The sequence below is a fragment of the Larus michahellis genome, chromosome 9 (assembly GCF_964199755.1).
Source record: "Larus michahellis chromosome 9, bLarMic1.1, whole genome shotgun sequence".
NCBI lineage: Eukaryota > Metazoa > Chordata > Aves > Charadriiformes > Laridae > Larus > Larus michahellis.
The window spans coordinates 36,554,436-36,579,111 of record NC_133904.1 but is presented as its reverse complement, the minus strand read 5'-3'; the positions used below and the strand labels follow the sequence as shown (position 1 = coordinate 36,579,111).

The following is a 24,676-nucleotide window of genomic DNA, read 5'->3' as shown; positions in this document are numbered from 1 at the left end:
GCTTGGGAGTGAGTGCTACATAAAAGAGGCTGGAGCTGGTGAACAGACAACTACTCTTGATTTCTGCTGCAGGTAGGAATATACAACTTCATGTGATCTTTGCAAATGGGAAGGGTACAGTAAAGATACTTGGCTCTATCAACTATTTCCTGTCTTGATTCATTCAAATGTGTAAGACCCTGAAGTCTGCCAGCTTATTTGGGTCACAAAGAAGAAATAATAATCAGGAGATGGTTGAGGAGCTCAAAAATTTCCAGAAAGTATTATGACTAAACTTGGAGGTTTCATGAGGAGAAGTAGAATAATGAGTAAAGCTTTCCCAGAAAGGACCAAAGAGTGCTTGTTATAGTATCTGGGTAGGTGATGAAACCCAGCCCTAATGCAGCAGTGTGAAATGTTGAGGACAGATCTGTGGTTCCTCCTGTCAGGAAACAAGTTCAGTGGAACACAGGAGACCAGGAAAGCTCTGAGATTTCTCAGCAGAGATTATCTATGTCACAGAATCACAGAATGGTAGGGGTTGGAAGGGACCTCTGGAGATCATCTAGTCCAACTGCCCTGCCAGAGCAGGGTCATCTTAGAGCAAGTTACACAGGAACGTGTCCAGGTGGGCTTTGAATGTCTCCAGAGATGGAGACTCCACCACCTCTCTGGGCAGCCTGTTCCAGTGCTCTGCCACCCTCAAAGTGAAGAAGTTCCTCCTCAAAGAATTAAGGAAAATGGAATGGAACATTTATTGAACTTTTTTTGGTAATGAGGGGATTTCCAAAGTGGAAAGGTCAAAATGTTCAAGACCAAGTAATGCAAAACTAATTTCAGGTATTTGGTTCTCATTTATATCATATCTCAGGTGAGTGGCTGGACAGAGTCACTCAAGTCAAGGAATGCTGCAGGATTTACTCTGTGAAAGACTTTGCAGGCACTGGGTATGGGGTTTTGGGTCAGTCATCAATTTCAACCTAGCTTAATACTAGCAAGAAAACTGGGAGAGCATCTGTTCAGGTCTGATTCAGTATCTTGCAGCTTGAGAACTTCCCATTTTAGCACCTGCCTTTCCAAGGAATAGGAGTCTAGGTGCTGGTGCTCAGTTGCATTTGGACTTCCAGAGCAAGATCAGAAAAGGGAGACGAAAGGTCCCCCCAGGAGACCATGGAATTTGCCACTGAATTTTAATCATTCCTTGGAGAAGTTAAAAGAAATTGTTGTTAATGAGGATGATGAAAGCTGGAAACTATTTTTGTATGATTTTGTCTTTTAATACCTGATCTTAATCCAACTTGTGACACGTGAAGATTTACAGAAATAATACATTGTTTGTGAAAACAAGGAAATGTACCACTGATGCAAAAAATGGAAAGGAACAGGTCGGTCAGATGCTGGTCCTGTGGAAAAAAATGGATTACTAGAACAAGGACTTCTACAAATACAGAGTGAGGCAGTACAAAGTGTCGTAAGCATGCAGCCCTCTCCCAGCCTGATGAACGGAGAGCAATGGAGCTCAAAAAGCAAAGTTTTGAGATACCGGTACCAACACCTTTAGTTAAGTGGCCAGTTAAATACCAATATTGAGGGTTAAACTCTGAATGTATAATGAGATCTTTGCTCTACACAGTACTGGTTCAGCAAGAGTTACTAGGCTGGAGTATCTAATACAACTGAAGAGAAGTTCCAAAGCTGAGTTGTGTCATTAGCTTCAGATAAAGACACTATATGGAGACTTATGCCCATCCAAAACTTGAATTGTTTATCAAGATGGATTTCTATAATTTAAAAAGAAATCTGTGTAGCTATGAAAATGAATGAGTGAACTGGTGTTTTATTATGACTACTGTCTTCATAAAAATGTGAGATATATTCGGGTATTAAAAGCTTTAATAATGTGGTTCAGATGAAGGAGGTGAATCATAGGTGATTGGGGGTTTGGGTTGTGGTTTTTGTTGATAAATTGTTGTGTTTCAAAGCATAATAGCACTATAACTGTCGTTTCTGAGAAAAGATAAAGGGAATATCTGAAACTTATTTTGAAGTCTGGAATCATAGCTGTGGAAGTTCCAGTATTTTCCATTCTAACTGAAATAACTCAAATTTCCAAATTTCAGCTCAGTTCTTGGATCAATAGTAGGTAATAATATTCTCGTTGAGTTATCAGAAGGCTTGTTCCAGAGACTTCACATTTAGTTATATTAGACACAATCCCAAGCTTACAGAAGTAATTCTTCATTCCAGTAAATACTATTGCTATTATCCAAAATGTAACGCATATGAGGAGAAACATTTATATGGTAATCTAGGAAGATTTGGATAACTCTCTTACTCATTATAATTGTTTATATTGTGTGTCAAATTCCTTGGAGAGTGCTGAAACTTTATCTATGTCTGTGTACACACTCAACCTGCTCTTCACTTTTCCTTTCTAACTACATACATGTTTCTTGCTGTTATAACAGCACTAGTCATGTAGACCATAGGTCATCATAAGCTGCCAGGATAATGTTCTCCATATGTCAAGATGTTTGTAAAGAAACAATTTGAGTTAAGCACTCTGTCAGACCAAAGTTTTCTGAAATATCTGTTGCGTTGCAACGACACAAATGTTGGATTAAAGGCCAGGTCACTTCTCTAAGCATTGAATAAGTAGTTTCTAAGAAACAAACCCAGAAAGAGCAGGCAAAATTGTGTTTTCACTGAAGCCTGTGATAGGGTTTACAACATTTTAAGCAGGGTTGTTACTTACTTCCTGGTTACTGGTAGTATCTTGAGCTGTAGTTCCTGCCAGGGCTTGGTCTCATATAGTTTCTGACCACATCTGTTCGAAGCCAGAGGACTAGCTGGCAAAGGAGCAGAAATTCTTTCAACAGCTCTTTGAGTAGGGATCAGCTACTTTGCATGTACCATGGGGTGAAAGCATTTACACAGCATTACCGCAGCACAGGTGATGTACCCTAAAGGTTGATAACTTAGTTTACCCTGTGCTAACTTGTTCACATATCCGTGTTTTAACTTTATGGTAGCCGCTTTATTGTGTGAATCAGCTGTAATTAGTATGAACAAGATATTTATGTCATGTAAGGGAAACAAATCCTATTTTAAGAAAATTTTCATTAGGTTAAATATCATTATGGTGAAACACACAATTCTGTAACTTCCTCTGAATGCTTAGCAAACAGCATTTTGCTTGCCCTGTATTCCTCTTTGTGTTACACAAATGGTTGGAGCAGAAAATGGTAGTTAAAGCCAGGAGCGTGCCTAATAACTGGTGTGATAGAAAAGCAAATTGGTAGCTCAGTACCTTTTTAAAACAGCTGTAAAGTTTTTACTTGGTAGCAGAAGTCAATTGATTTTTTCCTTTCTTCCCTGCTTTACTTTTGGTCTGTAGTCGAGGATATTTTTTTTTTTTCTCCTGCCACAGCTGTCTGCAAAAGAGCCAGGTTCAGCAGCTCACACCTGTGTAAGCATTTGAGGTAGAATGGTGTGAATTAGCCAAAAGCTGCTCAGCTGAAACTGTTACGCAGTGAGGTGACTGAGGAGGGAGCTGCTACTGGGAAGGGCTTCCTGACACGGAAACTAAAAATATTTCTTAAAATCTAATTCTCTGATTTTTTTTGCTTTGACAGTGTTGTGTGTATTCGGGGCTTTTTCTAGAGAGCTATGTGGGATTTTTACTATCTTGTCTAATTCGGATATCAGTAGAACTCCTTGGCTTCTGTTCTTGGAGTCTTTGTCGCTTTTATATATGCACGTATTGCATCAATACAAGATTGTTAACAACTGTTAACTTGAAATAAAAATTGAACTTTCCACAATGGGATTTCCCATTTCTATCATTGCAAGTTTTACTTTCAGATGAATCAAAAAATGTCTTGACTTTTCACTTGGAAACATGTCTGAGAAACAAAGTGTTATTTGTGCTCCTTTAGATAGGCTACAGAAAATCATGTTCCACTGTTGAACCTGCTCAATCTGCAGAAAGCCTATTTTTATTCCCAGATTTTCTATGCATATGATTTAAGAAAGAAAATTAAATGGGAACAGAGTGATCATATTGCAAATGCACGGCTTAAATATCTCAATTCTGTGGGCAGTTTTCGGCTCTATTTGTTATTTATTCCTTGGTTTTTGAAGCTACAGAAACAGAGGTGGTCTCCTTCTGCTTTGCAGTCCTAAGCATCTACCTTAGGCTTTCCTCTTCCTAAGAAGTAAGTTTCCACAGGCATGGAACCTACAAGACGTAACAGTAGCCAGAGAAATCCACTCCGTTAATAAGGACTATTTGGTGTATTAATACGCTAATGGGAGGTAAATTCCAGGTTTCTTATTGGTGTTTGTTGAACACCTTTTCTGAGATATTTGAAGCTGAAGCAAACTCTAGTGACTGAGGACCCAAAATTTGGTTGGAGAGGTTGTCATGTTTACCTAGATGTTAACAGAAACTTTCTGAAATAGAAGCTATTCTCAAAATATAGTCCAGGTGGGGAACATAGAGCTTTTTTAGAAAATGTAATTTGTAGATAAGCTGGTAAATTCATAAAACATTTAATTTTTAATCTGCTAGTTTTGACTGTGCACAGTTTTATGTTAATAGCTATGTGTATGAACTCCATTGCATGAAAGTCAAAGTCCTCCAGTGGAGAGTAAATCGGTTCGGTTCTTTCCCTGCTTGAATGCATTGGATGGGCTAGAGTTGAAGCAGGTATCTTCTGAGGAAGGTGGGTGTTACTTACTATATTTGAGCACCACCTTGGCCTTGGAATGAGAATTGCTCTGGGGGAAAATGGCTGCTTTGGCAAAAGGAGAAAAACTGTTTCCTGGGATTAACAGCAGCTACTGCTGCTACTGTTATCTGGCTTTTGTATTTTTGCTGGCAAAAGTTATGTTCCTGCTTTATTTAATTCCAGTCAGCTAGTCTCATTCAATTCTGTGAGGTAGTGGAGTCATGTTATTTATGGCCGATAATTGTCAAATAGAACAATTCATTAAGCTCCTATATCAGTCAATTCCTTCTTATTTCCTTTTAACTCAGCCTTGTGTGTTCCTTTATTGCTATCTTAAAAATCTCATAACTGCCAGAAACTGCTCATTTTTGTATTACCTTATGTGTTACTGGAGACCTTATTTTTCACTGCCCGTTTTGGCTGGAATTTTCATGATGCATGGGAGAAATTTTACTTGCAAAACCCTGTCTCAATACTAAATGGTTTTAGAGGGATAGGGCGTCGTTCAGGAGCCCTTCCTTTAGATTCTAACTATTGAATACTGCCTGTATTAATATGTGATTTTATATGAGACTTAGGAGTTGGATGTGATTTTTCCTTATTGACATGTGTCTGATTATCTTTGTTGTATGTGGCTGGAGTTTGTCCAGTGAACTGTCATGGATAACTATGAATATTTTATGTTAATAATTCAAGCATGTTTTCAGGCTGGGTCACTAGTCAGCTAAGCTGGGACAGTCACTTGAGTTGGGAGAATCTTCTGTTTTTATGGTACTTTGATTTAGTCCAGTTCAAAAATTATAGACCCCGTTTAGCAATGTGCACCATTATTAAGGGACAAAAAGAAGCTATGTACTATGTTAAAGGAAAAAACCAACCCCAATCAACAAAATAACTAAACACAAAACTAGATACTGTAAATAAAGTCTTTGCAAATTTATACCCTATGCAATATTACTGCCTTTACTGCAGATGTACAGAGTGGGAAGCAGTACAGTGTTGGTTCCAATGACTGCAATGATTCATTCTGTATTTCTTTTCTTTCCTTTCTCTCTTTTTATTTTTTCAGCATGAATGTGGCACTTGCAGAAGTCAAGGAGAAAAAACATTTGGCTTTGGCAAGCATAATGTGGGCAGAGAGTATAAAATTCCATATGCAGCTGTGCCAGTGTGCTTCAGTCCTAACTTACAACATTTCCTGCTATTCCAGAACTGGGCCTGTCTTAGAGAGATTGCCAGTCATGACACTTTTTATGGTGGTTTTGTGCCCTGCGCAAATGGGGACTAGAATGAAACCAGCAGACTAATTTTAGTTCATGATCTTAAGTTTTGAATCCAGGTCTGCAGGAGTGAAAGATTAGTGTGTATTAGCTCATTGAAAATTTGAGCCCATTCTCCAGCTGGGCTGTCTTGACCACCTGCTAACTTGTTGATATGGTGAGAGATTAGGTTCTTTGGGTCCAATTCTGACCTCATGTACCCTGGTGTAACTTCAGTGGGTTTTGTAAAATCAATTTCAGTCGTCTAATTTAAACTATAGCAAGGCCTAGCTCTCTGCTTTTTAATATTTTAAATAATACCATAGCACATTTAGTGTTGTTTGTAGAAGTTTTTTTTTTCTCCCTCCAGTTTCTCTGCTTCCTAAGCCTTTCTTTATCTACTCATCTTGTTTTCCATAATACCACCATAAAGTAGCTTTCTTTGTTGTTTCTCTGCCATGATCCTTTATTTTTTCAGGGATCTAGAATGTACCTACAATTCTGTGCTCATCTTCTTGTTATCTCTGCCCTAATGAAATTTCATGGCAATAATTCAGAGACAAGATAGAACATTCTGTTTTGTCCTTGCTTCAGAAAAGGAGAATATTGGTTGTATGAGAGAGTTCTGAAAAGGATGCCGTGATCCACCTACAGGCCGACTACCTTATTTCAAATCCCTTGATGCTCTGTATGAGTCCTGAATGGAATTTGCCTGCTACCAGTTTGACATGCGCTTTAAGCAAGTCCTAAGACTCGCTGGAAGCAAGAGGGAGAGACAGCCTCCTGGGTAAGTCACTGACCTGGAATGGCTTCATTTCCTTGCTCTGACACAGATTTCCTCTGCGGTTTTGACCATATAATTTAATTGCTCAAAGCCTGAATTTTCTTATCAGTATGCTGTCTAGAGATAACAGTGCCTCCTTGCATCCTAATGGTACTGGAAATAGGTGCATGCCAGCTTGTTTGGCAAAATACACAAAGACCTTGTTGTTTCAGGAGAACTAAATCTTTGCATACCATCAACTCTGTTGACTTGTCCAGCATTTACAGAGGCACTCATGTGGATTTTCAGAAATTAATTACAACTTCTTCTTGACTGTTTACTGGCAAGAGGAAAAGAAACATGTGAACATAATATCTTTCTCTGATCTAAAGGCTGCTTTTAAACTGTTTGCAATAATGGAATTGCTTACTCATTTCTAAAATGTTCTTATTTAGAAGAACTAATATTTTCTTATGTAGAATAGAATAGGGATTTAACTTTTTGAATTTGTAATCTGGCACCACCGTATTAGGTGTTATTTCCTAAGACACATTCCTATGTAAAGAATTAAAAATCCTTATTCTTGACCTGAATAAAATTCAGGTACTTGTTTTCAAATCTGAGTGAGAAGGGCTGTAAAAACCTGTTAAGAGCTGAATGCGAGGGTGCCATCTAGTGCTTCATTAATCAACGCATTTACTGCAACCTCTGCATTTCTGCAGCTCACTGTTACGCTTCTTCTCAAAGGGCTTAGAAAAGCTTATTGCGAGTTCTGAAGATAACGAATCAATGGTGAATGAGCTGCCTTCTGCTGACTCGAAGTGCTGAGAAATGGCATGGAAGAGAAAGATGAAATAGTATTTTGCTAAACTTTACATGAATTGAGTGAATAACTGTGAAATCCTGGACTTCAGTTTCAAGGACAACATGTAATATATATATGAAAAGTCACGACAGGTTGAACTTAAAGGATCTAATTCTTTAGCGCATAATGTTGTTTGAAAATTAAGAGATTGGGATACGTGTACTGTATCCCAATGCAAACGCAGTGTGAGTAAAAAGAGAATAAAACCATCATGCTTCAATTAAAATGAACATCTAGGAGTTTGGGAGCTAATCCAAACTAAAGGAATCTCTTGAGTCTTCAGTATAATCTGGGCTTCCAAGTTTTGCAGCTTCTGTCAGCGTTTTAGGTCTTCTGTCCATGAGTTCTGTTAAAAAAAACCTACTGATTTGGGAAAATAAAAAAAGGAACAGACTTTTTTTTATTATTTTTTTTTTAAACTTTGAGCACATCACAGGTTGATGTGAATTCAGAAGCTGTTTAAATTTGTATACACTGCTTAACTTCTTTTTTGGGTTTGATTTTTTTTTTTGGAAAGTGAAAGACTAAATATGATTTAATGGTACAAACAAGTAGCTGGAGTTAAATAATCAGATGTCCGTTTTGATCTTTATCAGGATGTGATGTCACTATGATAATACTGATTTCAATGAACTTTGAACTTAACACTGCTGTAGGTGGTGTTGGATTTGGGAGTGAAGATGTGCATTTAAAGCAGAATCTTGTAAACAACTTCATAAATATCGGCACAACCTTTTCTTTCTGTACAATGAAGTTAACAGTATTCTTTTTGAAAGGAAATTAAAATGGAAGAAAAATCTGTAAGTACCTTTGACATCACTTCAGTGGATTTTTTTACCTCTTTTTGACACAGTTTGTTTTGTTTTTTAAATAAAAAAATCCAATACTGCTTTCCCCACATTGGTTCAATAAGTGGTCTCTGAAACCCAGATTGAAAGTTTCCCTCTGATCTGACATTGCATGTTTCTGTGTCTTTGCTTTTTGACTGGCCTGCTCACGTGCTAAACTTGCTCCTTCTTATCCTCAAGAAAGTGTTTTTGAATAACGAAGTAAAAGCCCTTCCTTAAGAGAACTGGTCACTAGCCCAATTAAAGAGGAGCCTCCCCTACCTCATCCTGGCAAGCAGAATGTTTTTCTGGCATAGAAGTTCTCCGGTCATGCCAAATAACCAGTATGGGATTTCAAAGGCCCTAATGGCTTTTGAAAAAAATACAGTATGTAAGCCATTAAAGTACTGGCTCTGGAACTGTTTCCCAAGTAGATCTGTGTGGAAGCAAATGGCAACTGTTGCATTTTGACAGTCTTAAAGCTTTTACTTTAATCTCTTGTCCTTCTTAGAAATTTCCTATTACAGGATCTCAAAAAGTACCTTAGAAGCACTAGTGAATTAAGCACTGTAGCTTGGCTGAGTCCCACTTTGTATTAACTTACTGAGTAATTACACATGAATCACTTTTCACAAATGTAAAATAGGAATTAAAGTACTTGGATGATAATCTATTTGGCACAAATCTGTCTTTTGTTGCATTCTGCAAGAGCTAGCACAGCAGGGGCACAATTCTAGACTCAGTCCTGGAGTGCTACCACAACCCAGTTACTGCCCTGAGAGTAGTGCTGCCTTTCTCGGTGGTGGTATGGGAATTCATACTCAGATATCACGATGGAGCACAGAATCACAGAATTGCCTAGGTTGGAAGGGACCTTTCAGATCATCATCAAAATTAATTGGAATAGAATGAAATAATGCTTATGAAGTAGTTTTGGTTTAAACTTCTGCTGTAGAAGATCTTACATACTTTAAATTGGTGGATGTTTGTGTTCTGCGGTGATGAATATATCACAGATAGTTATGATTTGTTTAACATCCTGCCCCAATGAATAGCCAGAATTCCTCATCTGTTTGAATCGCTTGTGGCATTGCATAACCTTCAAGAAGTACATGGATACTGTTTTCCGCTAACAATTCTTTTGGAGCAAGCACTGAAAGTTATGAAAATCAAGGTTGAACCAAGGTTCATTCTCATGAACAGACATTCTCATCGTAAGAAGGGAAATGAAGGAAATGCTCAGTGACTGAGGACTTTGGAGTGCTGCTCAACCAATTTGGCTATTAACTTAAGTCAAAAGGATTTAATTTTTTAACATTCAACCTAAGTATGAGACTGTATTCAGTGCTATACCCTATTACATGAGGCACTCGCTGCGTAGTAAGAAATAATAGCGTAGGTCTAATGAAGACTGTGGCATGGAGGCTGACAAAGACACCTTATTTCAGTTGGACTGTGTCAGAGGAGATCTTGATGCCGGAGAAGGACTTATCAGTAAAAATTTATTAAATGTAGTCTTCGAGCTGTATCATCAGGTCATTCTGAGAACACAGTCTTTAGGGGAAGAAATGTGCTGCGAAGGAGATGCACTAACTGAATGCCAAGTGTATCTATCTTGAATGCCTGTTCCTGTAGTCCCCATTTTTGGTTCAAGTCAGGCCAGGGATGATGGTGAAGTAACCCTCTGTGGCAGGGTTTGTGATATGTTACAAGCCAAACTGTTTTGTAAGTGAATATGGAATTAATCGGGGTGTGTGGGGGCAAAATCTCATCAGAGCTAAACCAAAGGTGTATCAAAACTCTTTTCCTTCTTAGTAGACAGCTCTGAAGAAATCTTAATTGGGTGGTTGGTTTGATTCACATCCCAGCTCAGCACACCCTGAAGAAAGCTGCCCAAGTACACCTTTTGTTTGTTTGTTTGTTTCTCATTTGCTCTCAGGTGTAGTTTTCAGTGGAGAATGGCAGCTCTGGCAAATTTTCTTGTGCAAATGACTGGTTTGCTAAAAGTTAGGTATGTGGAGCAATAGAAGTGTGAGATTCAGAGCTGTACACAGCAATGACCTTGCCAAAACTGAAAAATACGTCTCCTCCAACTATTTTTCTGTGCCCCCCCCCCCCCCCCCAAAAAAAAAAAAAACAAACCTCAGTGATGTTGCATGTAACGCTGGCTGTTTAAACACAGTCAGCTTGCAAGTCTGGTTTTGGATTTTAACCAGTCTTCTTTTGTGGAGGGTCTAAGACATTGGGTTTGGGCCTGGGCTCCTTCTGTATATAATGAGAAGCACTTATAACCTTGTGCTATTTGTTTCAGGCTGGGAGAGTAGAATATTCATGTTTACAGGGAATGGAAACCCCATTTGATTTTCTTGGAAGTACATATGATGCATTCTGTCCTTCAAGGAAGAGCCTACTTTTCTTTCTTGTCTTCATCTTTGCCCAAACCCAAGACTCCTGCTTAGTTTAAATTTCATGATGTGAAATACCTAACCTGCTTTCTTTCTCTTTCTGAATTAAATTGCTGTGCTGAAAGGTTTTCATGGGGAACAAGGAACTGGTGAATTTTGGATTGCACAACTTTCTGTTAAAAGCTGCTGTACGTAATGAAACTTCTTGTTTTTTTGGAAGAAAAAGAGTTGCTTTTTTCAACCTCTGGAAAACCACAGTCTATTAAAGAGATTACGTTCCTGTCAGGGAATACTTTTTACTTTACTCTTGCAGGTGATGCATTGTCACTACCAGCTAGAATGGAAGTGCCTGTGGATTTTAAAGAGAGGGGGCATCTAAGTATGATTAATGTCTTATAGAGAAGGATTTTGAGAGTAGCTAAACTTAGGTTGGCTATTGCATTGCTTCATTTTGATGGATTAATAAAGAGATGAGGGGTTTAGAATGAAATTGTGTCTCACGCAGATTGTTTAAAGCTGAAAAATCCCACGGCACTTTGTGCCAGCTGTTTGAACACTCAGGAACTCTACACAATTATTAACTAAAAGAATCAAAGATACCGTAAAAGGGAAAATAGTTACCTAACGTGAAATGTTGCAAGGTTTTACATTTATAGTCCTACTCCTTGAAAAAAATACCTGTGGTTTTGTTCAGCTTCTGCATTTTGCTATTTGAGAGAATGCATCTTATTTCAAAACCTTACAGATGATTGGTGGAGATGAAAAGACGGATGGAGCAGAGAGTGTTGTGGGGTTAGTAATAATTATCTGCAGGTAGTTTGGGATTTATTTTTAATTCAAATGATAATACCTTTAACAACAAAGCATTCTTAGAACCATGCTAGGGCATTGATTGAGCACTGAGTTGCCGGAGAAACTGCAGGGCATTGCATTGATAAAGAAGAGGTGGGAACAAGATGAGAGCTGCTTTGGGGAAGGATTTAAGATACAGTCAAGGGCATAAAGCCAGTGCTAGATTACGGAAAGCAGCCCTAGTGTAATAAGATTAATGTATGGGGGAGATCCCATATTTTAGACTGCTTAACTCTGGAGAGTACTTACAGGAACGCATGTCCTAGCAAGGACGACTAGAGTGAGTGAATCGGCAGCAGTGAAGTGGTGCCATGCTGTAAAAAAAGAATGATTAGCGACCTATTTAGCTTGTCCTGTTCTGAACTTCTGCAGGTTGAGAGGTTCTTTTGTGTGTGTCCTGCATACACAGCTTTCTTATTTTCTTGAATTTAAAGAAAGGGTTAGATAAGGAAATAATCAGAGATTGTATCCTGAGAGTACTCCCTAATTGCACTTGACTGCATGGTCCCTGCAGCTGCAGACATTACCAACCTTGGTATTGTCTAGTTGCTCAGAATGGTGTTTTTTCACTGTTAGTACAGTTTGCTTTGGCTTGCTGATAAGTAGATATCTATGGCAAGCCACAGTGCCCAGCCAAAGGCCTATTTTTGTTCTGAATCAATATAGCTTTGCAAGCGCACGTCCAGGATCAACAGAGATTCGTGGAAACTTTTGCTGTGCGCCTAGCAGCAAGGGCTTTGTGCTCTCCAGAAATTGCTTTGTCTTTCTAATCTGTATGTTCTTAGTAAAGCACAAACCAGTTAAGGGGTAAGTAGGGGGGAATATTAAAACTGTGTGATATTTCTGGAATGAGTGCAACGTTCTGGCACCTACAATATAATCCTTATTGAACTTCTCCCCACTCCATCTCAAGCACAGGTGTGCAGTCAAGACACAGCTGCTACCAGATGGCTTTAAATTTTCAGAACTGTTAAGGAAGAATCCGGAATAACACAGGGAGAAAAGACATCCATCCACTTTCATAACTACAGAAAAAAGATTATGTGCTATGATTGCAACTTTTTTCTGTTTTAATGCACAACTGTTTTAAAATAAGGTGAAAGTTTACCCCAGTGGAGAAAGTTAGAAATAAAAAAAATAATGAACTGGCTTGTCCTGTAAAGCACATAGCTGTTGGGAAAGCAACCTAGACATTCCATGATCTTTCCATGATCACCAGCAGATGACTGTCCAGCCTGATTCTTGTAGGCTGATAAAGCAGGTTGGTCCAAACAGTCAGTTGCAAGACCTGAATCCTAAAGTATCTTCCAGGCTGCATTGCATACTTGTGGATGGAAATGACACAGGGTGCACAGGAGTTTCTACATTATTTGTCTGTCTTGGTGCTGACATGGGAATTATTAATTACTCTAGATAAGGTGTGAGGTCTTATAGCATAGGACCTTGTTTTATCCAGTGAAGAGCAAATGCCTAGGGAAAAATATTGCAATATTATTTTAGGGATACTTTGCCCAAACTTTCTTCCAAGAATTTGGGGTTCAAGAACTGCTTCAGACAGATTGTACTTTAAAAACCTCTGAATTTCTTTTTTTAATTTGTCTGATCTTCCCTCGAACTTCTGTAAACTTTTAGCATAGGCAGCATCTTGTAGTAAAAAGTGTTCCACCACTGAACTATAGGTTATGTACTGTGAAACGGAGAAGCTGTGTAAAATTCAGATGGACCAATATTTTTAACAGGAGCCTAAATTCCTGTTTCTGAGCATGCTGGAAGACCTTTTTGGCAAGTTGAGAGCCCTGATGCTCTTTTTGCATGAGCTGTCTTGGGAACCATAAATGAAGTGTTCTGAGATTTTTTTTTGGACCTATAGCCATGCTGAGAGAACACTTACAAGAGTTAACCACGGACAAACTGCTTCGTTAACCCTTGTGTCTTCCTTACAAGTAAAACAGGAGAAGGATCTGTTCCTCCCTCTTATACATGGAATATGGCAAAAGTGAGAGAACAGTTTTGCACCTGTTGAAGCCGCTCCACATTGCATATAAAAAAAGGAAGGTTCCCTGTACTGTGTAAAGGTAGAGTGACAAGTCTCTGGTTTTGTCACTGGGCTTTCATGAGAGGCAGGATGGGCGCTCCAGCCCCTACTAGCAGCACCATTTGTGTTTAGTTACAAGGCTTGTTTGACTGCCTTAGGGGGTAGAATAAAGGGATTCAAAACTTTCTGCTACAGTTTCCTGTACAACTGTTTTAACACTGTTCTAGAGAAAAAAAGATGTGTGTATACAGTGGGAAGGAAAGCTGCAGCTGACTTCCTTTTGAAATAAAACAATGAACCTCTGAGAACTGTTGGAAATTAGTATCATGGTGTATTTTTCTGGTAGCAAGTAAAATCAAATATCCTTCTCTAATAATGTTTTCTCTCTCTGGAATAATTCATTGTAATATCTTTCTAAATATATACTCAATTACCCCAGATAAACCTCATCCTTGAAATCTCAAGCCTGTGTCACAGTGTATAGGATTATGTGCCATATTAATGTGTTATGAGAGAAATAACTGATTATGAGAAATTTAAAAAATGTAAGACTTTGAGGCTTAGCAATGAAATGGCTGATGCTATTCAGTGTAAATAAGTGCTGCACAAAATTATGTATGTGGGGAAATGATACCACTATCTTCACATGTAAAAATGTGATCCCTACCACTTAAAAGCAAGATCTTGGGGGTGATGAAAACAGTTCCATGAAAAGATATTCTTAGTATCTGGCAACTGTGGGGGGAAGAAAGTAAATCAATTATTGTGAATTGGTAGTATCAGGTTAAAGATAAGTCTGTGACTTGCCTGCTTCTTGAGAACCACCTGTATCTCTGAAAGGACATAAAAGGGGTGAAAATGTAACAGGGAAGAACAAAAAAGGTGAAAAAAAACCCTATGGGTAGATCAGCTTCGGTACTAGAAATGAGTAAACTCTTCAGTTTGGAAGGAAAACAGATAAAATGGTGGATATTTGCAGTCATTAGTGGCACAGAGGGATTCAAGTGTTTATTACTTCTCCTAATGTAAGAACCAAGGTATATCATATGAAGCTAATAGGGGACCCATTCAAAATGGGAGAAAAGGAGGTTCTTCATATGATGAGTAGCAGACCTGTAGAACTTGCCAAAGGACACTGTGGATGCTACAAGGTTATGGAGGTTTCAGAAGAGACAAAGCAAGTTCATGAAAGAGAAGCCTATTGAGGATTAGTAGCTTGGAGTTGAAAATAGGTCGAGGCTGGGAAAGAGGGGAAGTGTCATATACTTCCCTTGATTTCATTCCTTATTAGGTATCCAGCTGAGACAATTATTTGAGATAGGCTGGATGGACCTTTGAGCTATCTATTGTGCAATCTTACATGTGTTTCTCTTCTAGATTCTGCCTGTATCGTCATGTACGGCTGTGTAGAGTGGATAAAAAAACCCTTCTGCTCCAGTTTAATGATGGTAGTTGTTCTGTCTGCACAGATGTTAAATAAATACCCAACTCTCTGCTACACTGCATCAGAGGCCACCATGAGCAGACAGGTAAGTAGAACACATTTAGAAGAGATAGCTGTAAAGAAATGGTCTTCCTGTTGCAGGTGTCATTTCCATTCCAGCTGTCTTTTTCAAGATTAGAGGAAAAATGCCAGCTCTCTTTGCTGGTTGTCTTTACCTTTGAAGTGATGTTCTCAGTACAGCAGCTGATTTTTCTGCCATCGCAAAATCTAAAGCCTTACAATACAGAGGAAATAATAGCATTTTCTTAACTCTCTTTGGTCTCCTTGCTCTGTGCCGTTAGAGATTAATATTATCAGTGTTTTCTTAGTAATGCTGTTAAACATTTCCAACAAAACTTATTCTTGGCATTTCCTATAGATTTTGCCAGAATTGACCCAATATGGCTCATGTTTCATACAGTGGAACTTATGGCATAATTTTTTTTTAGAGAACTTGAAATTAGTCTGACAAGAGAACTTTTTTTTTTATTATTATTAAAAAAAAAGTAAGTTGTGAGACTTCTAATGTTTCTCAGTTGAATGTTTCGGCATGTCATCTGTTCAAAATTGCTTAGTCTAAAAAGACCAGGATTGTCTTAACTGGATGATTTTGTGAGGAACCTAACCTCCACTAGTTGGGTGTTCAACCTGGGATTATTTTAGTTTGTGAGCATGATATCTACTTCTGTTATCAAAATGGAGATTGCAAACTCAAAGTTGCCATAATGGAGGAAACATATGTAGAGAAAAACACTGAGAAGCAGGGTGAAGGATGGGCTATAGTTGGTGCCGTTATTTGGTAGATTCATCTTTGGAGAGCAGAGGCAACTTTGAAATATCTCAGATTCCTGTGACTGGTGAAGCTTGTCTGAGAACCAGTATCTTGGGAGGTGCATTTTCAGGAAAATTACTTTCCTTGATTGAGAGGGGGAGGGAAAAAAAAAAGGAAAGAACGAAAAGGAGGTGTTTGCATCTCCTTCCAAGTCACCAAAATCAAAAGAGTCATTTTGGAATGGTTCCCCAAATGTGCATAGGCTGCTGCTGTTGCTGCAGTTATACTGTAAGGTAAAGCATGAAGATGTGAGTAGCTAAACAGGGGGCTATGAAACTTGAAATGGAAAAACAAAACTTTAAATAAATTATATCCCTGGAGATAGAGATACTCAAAAGAACATACGATGTATATTCCAGACTCCTTTGCTTCGCTTGCGTGTGGAGCTGGATCTGACTCATTGAAAAGCTACTAAACTTTTCATGTTCATTGTCATGGCTCTCCTTATCAATATTATCTTCATTTATGTGAAAAATGAAATGGGTTTGCAGTTTGTAAGATTGATGAGAAATGGAAATAATACTAAAAGTACTTGTTGTCAATTATGGTACAGTTTATTTTCCATTGTTGCTTGGTTTTGTTTGTGAGTGGCTTTTTGGGTTTGTTTTGTTGTTTTTTGGTGTTTTTTTTTTTTTTCATTGTTGTTGGCTGTTTGGTTTGCTTTGTTTAAATTTCAAATTGATTTTAAATGCATAGACTTTCCAAAGTTCTTCTAGTATTTCTGGAGAATACTTGTTTGTTTTGTTTTATTGGAGGGGAAAGATACTATTTCCACCAGTAATCGGCTCTGTGTTAGTACTTTGACTGAAGCGTTTCTGCAACTGCTTTTCTTCTCTGGAACTGACTAGGTTATGAAATCAGGCTTTATAAGCTGATCATCTTTATAAGCTCGATAAGCTTCCCATCGAGTAAGGGAAAATGATGCCCAAGTGTTTTAAAGAAATAATAAATAAAAAAAATATTGTTTCTGCCTTCTTTTTGTTGTGGTTCTGACAGGTTTTTCCAAATCGTCTGTAACTGGGGGGAAAGGATTTTATCTTCAGTTGGACAATGCAGGGGGTGGGGGGGTGAAATCTGAATTTTTATACGATGCAGTTATCTTCTAGGGAAGTGTCTACAATATCAAGAGGAGTTACTCCCCCATCCCACCAGTGGAATGCATCAAATTACTTCTCATAACTCTGAAATTATTATTATTCACCTCTGTTACTGGAGATCAGTGGGAACATTATGTTTCCTGGTGCCCAGCACTCTGGGTTTTCATGGAAAGAGGGCAAACGCTTTAGTTTTTCCAATTTTTAAAGCTTTTTTGGACCTAGGAGCTGGCAGAAACTGTCTTTTCTTTTCATATGAGTATTTGATTTGGCATGGAATACTCTGGCTGGACTTGCTTTGTATTAGAAGTATTCCTCCAAAGAGATATAAACATGTGATTTATTAATCACTGGTATTTTATTTTAAGAGATAAATTTCTGCCTTTCCTTCTTCTTGTTCAGCATGTGGACAAGGTTTACATGTTGTCACTGTTGAGGTTGGAATTAATATGTTTAAATATGGAATTAGCTCAGGCTTGAGTGGATTCTGAAGCTGGACTGATCCAGATGTTAACAGTAACTGGTATCTTAATAGTTGCAAAACTTTGGAAGTCAATCCTGATCATGTGTAGATAGATTTTAGCTAACTCCTGGAATCCTGATGATGCAGAACAGCAAGAACCAGAGAAAATTCAGTGCCCGGTTCTTTGGTGCTAATTCATCATACCTTTTATCTGATGCGTGTAGTTAACAGATACATTTCATGATGGGAACTGATGTCTGTGGCTTTATTTTTAAACATGTAGGCTTATTATCCTACCTGATTATTTCTGCTTAATATTTAATATGCAGGAAAGGGGTGCTCTTTCTAAAATACTAAGGGTTGTTTTTTGTTTGAGCTTTTTCTTCTTTCTGGGTCAGCCTGTAAAAGTCAGTTTTGTTCCTCTTATTCCATTATGTTCAAATATTATGCTATCCAAATTCCAAATACCATGTATCCAGCTAGTCTCAAAGTGTTTGGAAGGAGTTTCTCTAGGATGATTCACTGCATGTAAAAAGAAATATGTATATGGGGAAATTTTAGGTGTCCCAAGCTTTCTACTAGAGTTACTGGTTGCTGGCCCTGGGAGAAGCTGCTATAGGTCTTGCATATCTTTGGAAAAAGATTTGGCTCTAGCTTAACAACGAAAGCTTAAATTTTATGTTCTTAAATCAGAAAGTTTAGGCGTCGGTTTCATGTAGCACATAGGCCCAATACCTTAGTGATAGCAAATGTTTGCTTCAAGTTCTGCCCCATCCTCCTCGTGTCGTGTGAACAGCCCTGGCAGAGCACGGAGAAGCACTTCCAGAGCAGTGCAGCAAGAGCTTGTAGCCATGTTTGTTCTTTGTGTCACAGACAGACTTGATTCTTTGTGATTCAATAAGGCATAACTTCTTTCCATTTACAAAACTTCCAATTTTTTTCCTTTCAATCCTTCACTCAACCCTACTCTGAAGTAAGAGTTTTTTTATTGATAAGAAAATATAAATAGGAAACTAAAAGAACTCTTTTCCAAGGTCAAAACAATAGTTGTGATCAAAAATTCAAGCTTTTCTGAACTCCATTCTTGGGTTACTATATTGCACTTTTCTCTGCTGTGCGTTGTTTTTCTTGTGCTGTTGAGGCAGCAACATGTGCTGAAAAAGCCTAATTCTTAATTGATTTCACTCTGAAATCTTCTGTCGTGACACCCTTTTATAGCCTCAAAGTATTCCCCAACTTGGGATCCAGTGACTGTGGAAATAATACTTCTATAATGTGTTCTGTTATTATTATTGAAAACCACTGAGTTAAGATAATGGAAGTGACCTGTACGTGTAATGTTTTTGCTTGCTGGCAGAGGCGTGCTGCGGCCTTGGGCCTAAGAAAACCATTGACCTGGACATTCACTGACCAGCTCTTCTGAGGATCCAGTACAGGGTCTTTCATGACATTTTGGGTGTACCTCAAATTCTTGCCCAACCCTTTGGAACAGTTCAAAAGAGCATTGATCGTGTCCAGTCCTCTGCAGTAGGAGGTGCCAAAAATATAAAGGTCTTTTTTCATATTTTCCACAATGTTGCAGAGCTATTAATGTAAATTACAAGAATATTTTTTGATTATCAAAGCAAGGTACAAAAAGGGAAAATGTGTTGCAATCCATATAAATCATTTGACTAAATCACTCACAATAAATCCAGTGTTGGTGAAGCCAAGTTCCTCTACCTGGCACCACAGTTTGCTCTTTATGATAAACATTTACTTTCCTCATTTGACAGTTGGTGTTTGCTATGGGCCCTCTTCACCTTGTTCACATCCTTGTGATCTGTAGCTATGCAGCATTCTGACTTTGGCATTATAAAAAAAACACCGAAACTGAAAATTGAAAAACAATAGGGAAGTTGCCACAGAAACAGTTAAATATTTGACCCTGTTTACTGCCAGCTTAGATAAAAATCAGATTTATTTCCTTGTGAAGAAAAATTCTTCAATACATTATATGTGCACTGACAGTCGTAGGTTTATTGCAGCCCATTGGAATAAGGGATTTCACATGTGTTGCAGTGGAGGGAACATTTTAACCATTTGCTTCTGTTTGCCATCTGTTTTCTTTACCAACTCGGTGCTTGTGTGAATTTCACAGCTGCAGATGGTATTTCCTAGGCCAAAAAGAACACAGGCTCCACTGCCTCCTTCCATATGTCCAAATTAGTTACACCAGAGATGCAAGGTGTTCCCTCCTGCCCTAGGTGCTTTCCATAGTGATTCAGTAGGGCTCAGCCCCAGTCTTCCCTCAAACAGAAGACTGAATTGACTGGGAACAGGGTACCTTGCATGGCAGTGGGTTGAGCTGCTGCTGCTGCAACACGAGAGCAGTTGAAACGTCTAGTTTTTGTACAACATAAAGGAAACCCTTTGGCTTTTCTTCTGTAAAAAACTGTTATTACAAATGCACACCTGTCTTTCACTGCCATCTAAGACATTGACTTAGGATCTTCCTAATACAAATACTAATTAAGAACTAAGGGTTTTTTTGTATATGTTCTGTTAGATGGGAATGAGATCACTTCCTGGGAGTGTTTCTTTGATCTGGTGCTGCTTAAGAGTTGGATGGTCACATTTCTATTTTGGTGAAGCCGTTCTTCTGCTTCTGAGACTGTACTTTGTCCTCTTTCTCACGCAGAACATTTTCCGACGGGGATGGCTGAGAGAAGAACATATAATTTGTAGATGTGATCAAGCACTCTGTGTGTGGTTTGAATTTTAAGAGCTCTAGTGACTACTGTATTGCTGAAGTTGTGAATGCTTGGGAAATGAAAAATTCAATATACTTGCCAGTTGGAGACAGGTTTATCTGGCTTAAAAGACCAAGCCCAGGATGGAAATGGGGACAGATGACTTGTAAATAAGGACCTATGCACTGTGACAATTTCATTTTTGTTGTTCTTTCTTTTAATCATCAAATTGAAGGAACTGTCTTTAAATTAAAGGCATTATGTGGTTTATTCAATATGTACAAACCAAAATACTTAGCTGTCTGGGGGCTCATTTGTTTGAGATCTGAACTCTCCAGAAATACTATTCCTTGAAGCAGCAGCAGAAAGGAAGATGATGTCACTTTGGAAAGTATCACCTTCAAGAGACAGCATATGTGAGAGTGAAGAGAAACAGTGGCCTTTGCCCTTGGGATAGGTACAGGTGAATCTGCTGCCTATCTTGGCCTGCATCTGACTCTCTTCCACTTTGTTGCTTATACCTGTCCAAGATTCTGAGCAGTGATACTTAAAAATGCAAACAGTGTGTCAAGCTGCTTGGCAGAGAAAAATATAGGGTCAGCCTGTGTTTAGAAGACTCAAGAGAATTGATTTTATTTTCCTTTTAGCTAAGTCCTGCCTCCCTATTCATCCTAAGCTTAACCATAACTTCAAAAGTTACCCACTGATGCCATATACATAGTTTTCAGGTTTTTTTCTCTCTCTTCCCTCATCCCAGCATCAAAACCAACTAATGGTAGCTGCATAACACTAGTGTGTGTAATTAATAACTATTAAAATACTTTCATTTATAATTGATAGGAAAACACAGAATTCCTATATTCACATCTCTGTAGGTATATTTTGTTCTGAACTGTACCTATAATGTCCTTAGGAAAACCTAAAATAAATTAAGCAATGGTATAGGATAAATGTGTTGTCCTTTCAAGAGTTAGATATGTTTTCCATCTGTTTTCAGTTCTTGAATCTTTCCTTATGATCCCATGCCATTGACTGAAGAACAGAAGAAGTTGACTGTTAAAGCTGTATCCTGCACAGTGCTGTTGCTTGACAAACGCCACTACCCTATGACACCAGGTGAAGGATTTTGGCAGTGAATCAATGCAGCGAAACTGATTCTAGTTTGCATACGGGAAGTCTATTGTATCAGATGTGATTGATTAAGGATATTACAAAACATCAGTAGGTGAGCAACAGATGCTTCAGAGTTTCGTTTCAGAAAAGTGCTCACAAATCTGACAAAAGATGACAGTTCCAGGACTGTCCAGGCCTCTTGGATATACAAAACTGGGTTACGAGGAGAACATTTTTCATGCAACTCTGGATTCAAAGTACTGTGAGCCTTGCCTGTGATCCCATATAGGCACATCAGAGCAAACGTCAGTCTGTGGGTCATGGTCACCAGCAGCCATGAATCCAGAGCAGTGCGGATGCGTTGTCAGTGGTCTCAGTGAGCAAAGCCTCTGCAGCCCTGTTTTCATGAATGATGATACCAACTTGATTAAAGCTATCTGGTGCAGGTCAAGGGACACTGTAGCCAGAACTGTATTTATGACTTAAACTTTAAGAAAATAAGATTGTCAGAATGTTAATCTGGAGTTGCTGTAATCTCCACTGAGGAAGCAACCTTTATATGAAGTTGCATTTGTCATTGTAGCTATAGTGTACACGGGTATTTACAGTCAGGTATTGCTGTGTGCAGGATATGACTATACCATCTATTCCTATGCTGGTTTGCATATACTATAGCACTGGTGCTAATTGACAATGATTGGTTTTGTTTATGGTTTAAGTAATGCCCATTTTAACTGTTCTCAAAGTACTGTGCAATTGAATACGGTCTGACAGTAGTGTATCCAGCCCAGCTATGAGGTTTGTATCTGTATTTTTCTGATCAGACTCTTTTTCCTTTCTGTGGTGTCAGTGAACTGCTGGATGCAGGTGCAAGTTGGCGTTGAATTTTCCAATTAATTGTCTAGTTCCACAGCCACCTCTCCATCTGGCTCAGCAGGCAGTTGCTGTCCTACAGGGGCTCACGGCACGAATACCGGTGTTTGACAGGCCAGAAGTGAGATGTATTGGCAGAGCTGTGCTGGAATTGAAGAGTGTTTACAGATCAAGACTGAGTGGATTGACATTGCTATGTGCAGGAAAAATTGCCCTTTCTCTCTCTGTCTGGCACTAACTAGTCCATCATTTCTGTGTGCTAAAGCTGGTAACGACTGTGTATGTGATAGTAGAAGAACATGGGTTGAGACTGGCAGCCAGGAGTGTTAATGATTGTAATCCTGTTGCACTGACTCACTCGGCGACCTCGGGTTAATCACTCCACCTTCTCTTGCTAGTCAGCTGCAGCTGTGAAAATGGGCAAAAGCAATACTTCATCTGCTTCCAGATGCTGAATCGGAGCTGAGTTTTCTTGGAGAAGCAGCTCATGCAGAATTATTAATTTCTATCATAAGTTAAAAGAAAAATGGGCGAAGGTGGCTAGTTAACTTGTTGGTAGTTTGTTATGGAGTTGTCTCCATCTGAATGTGATGTTGACAGTATTGCAATGTATACTTATAAAATGTATGTTAAACTTTTAGTTTATTTTGCTAACTGTGATGTTTTGAAAAGCAACGTATGAGGTTCTTTTCATTCAAACTTTCTCCAAAGGGGGAAGTATATAAAACAAAAAGTTATAAAGCACTTCCATTTGACAGCTGCATGTACGTCTCCTACTATAGTGTTTGAACTAGAATAGATCCTTGTATGAAAGACTATGTGTTTTATTTATAGATATTTGAAATTAGTTACTCATGTGTTATGGGGGACAATGAATACCGAGGGCATCAGTCCAATACAAGAATTTTCTGTAGTGCGAATGAAAGCTGCTTTCCTTTGGTTCTGAAGTATTTTTTGAATAATTGTGGTTTGGAAAATCAAGTACACATTGAGTCCATTGCTGTATTTCAACTGTGTATTTGATTTTCAGATGAGAGCACATAAATTGGCACTTGGACTCTGGCATTTAAATGATTAAATAGTCCTTTCAGAGAGCTCAGATGCAAGACGAAGACAACTTTGAATGTAGGTCTAAAAGTTAAAGTATACATTGGGATGACCACCTGCACTGAAAAACTGGAGTTAAGGTGTAAAATAATCAGCATTCAAAAGAAGCTGACCTGAAACCCTGAGTATTTGTTAATTCAGTTTGGATCCAAATTCACCTTTAATGAATATCCTAAAAGCACAGCATATAGTACATTTTGGTTTATTGTCGCTTTTGTCTGGATGTGTTTTTGTGCAGACCGTGCATCAATCTAGAAATATTTCCCCTTTAGAAAGTATTATCTCTGAAGTTGTTCATAGTGTTGCATGGTGTTGTGGTTTCTTTCAGAGAGATTTTTTACCTGGTACGTAATACTTGTTAACAGTCACATGATATCCATCCAGTTGGTAAGAGTGCAAGTCAGGGCTATCCCCTCAGGCAGACTTCATTTAAACACTCTTCTTCGTGCCAAATTTCCAGGCATTTTTCTCTTCTAATGAATGCATGTGGTTTAGAGTGGAGACCTTTCTAGCCTTCCTCTCCCCTTCCCCCCGGTTCTGCACCTATTTCAGTGCTGTGTACTGCATGGGGGTTTTACTCCAATGTTGCTCTGAAGTGTTTCAGAAAACCTGTCAAAATGATTAAGAGTCTGAAATTCTATATTACATTAATGTTTTTAAAGCATTTTATTCAACAGACAATATAATATGAAATATAACAGAAAAAAATCAAATACTGGCTCTTACATAACGCTTCTTGAGGGGCTGCTGTCACTTTATTGAAAGCAAACATTTTGAGAAGTGTGTCTAGCTCTGCAGTGTGAGGGGAAAAAAATTGGAATAGTCTGTGCTGGTGTCAAGTCATTTTTTAATAAACTGAGAACATTTCTAGTTTTCAGTCTCCATTAGAAGGTTTTCTTGAGTAAATTTGACTGTAAACTCACACAGTTTATTTAAAAAGGACTTCAGGGCCATCTGGGATTTTGAAGTTTGGGGTTTTAAAATATTTCATTCCTTACTGTGATGAGCAAGAAACTTTTTTGGAAACACATCATGTTGGCTAAGCTGGCAGGGCCATCCAGCTCTTGAAGGGAAACTGATTCATTTAATAACTTTACCCAAGTGGGGAGAAAAAACATAGTACTAGTAAAGTAAGAAAAGAAACCCCTGCCTGAATATTTAATGCCTTGGGGTAAGATAGGACAATGATGAAAAAGGTGGGCAGTTCTGAATAAAGAATACAAGACATGAACCAAGATGATTTTCAGAACCTATTTATAAT

The 24,676-nt window shown here is 38.4% G+C and overlaps 1 long non-coding RNA gene across 1 annotated transcript in view; it reads left to right on the top strand.

Moving 5' to 3' along the window:
- The window catches only part of LOC141748727 (uncharacterized), a 79,532-nt gene extending 58,043 nt beyond the window's left edge, over window positions 1-21,489 (top strand). Inside the window, exons 5-7 of the long non-coding RNA XR_012589084.1 lie at window positions 6,566-6,758; window positions 15,096-15,247; window positions 21,320-21,489. This is a non-coding gene — a long non-coding RNA (uncharacterized LOC141748727). The remainder of the gene's footprint in view (window positions 1-6,565; window positions 6,759-15,095; window positions 15,248-21,319) is intronic.
- Window positions 21,490-24,676: the final 3,187 nt, after the last annotated feature.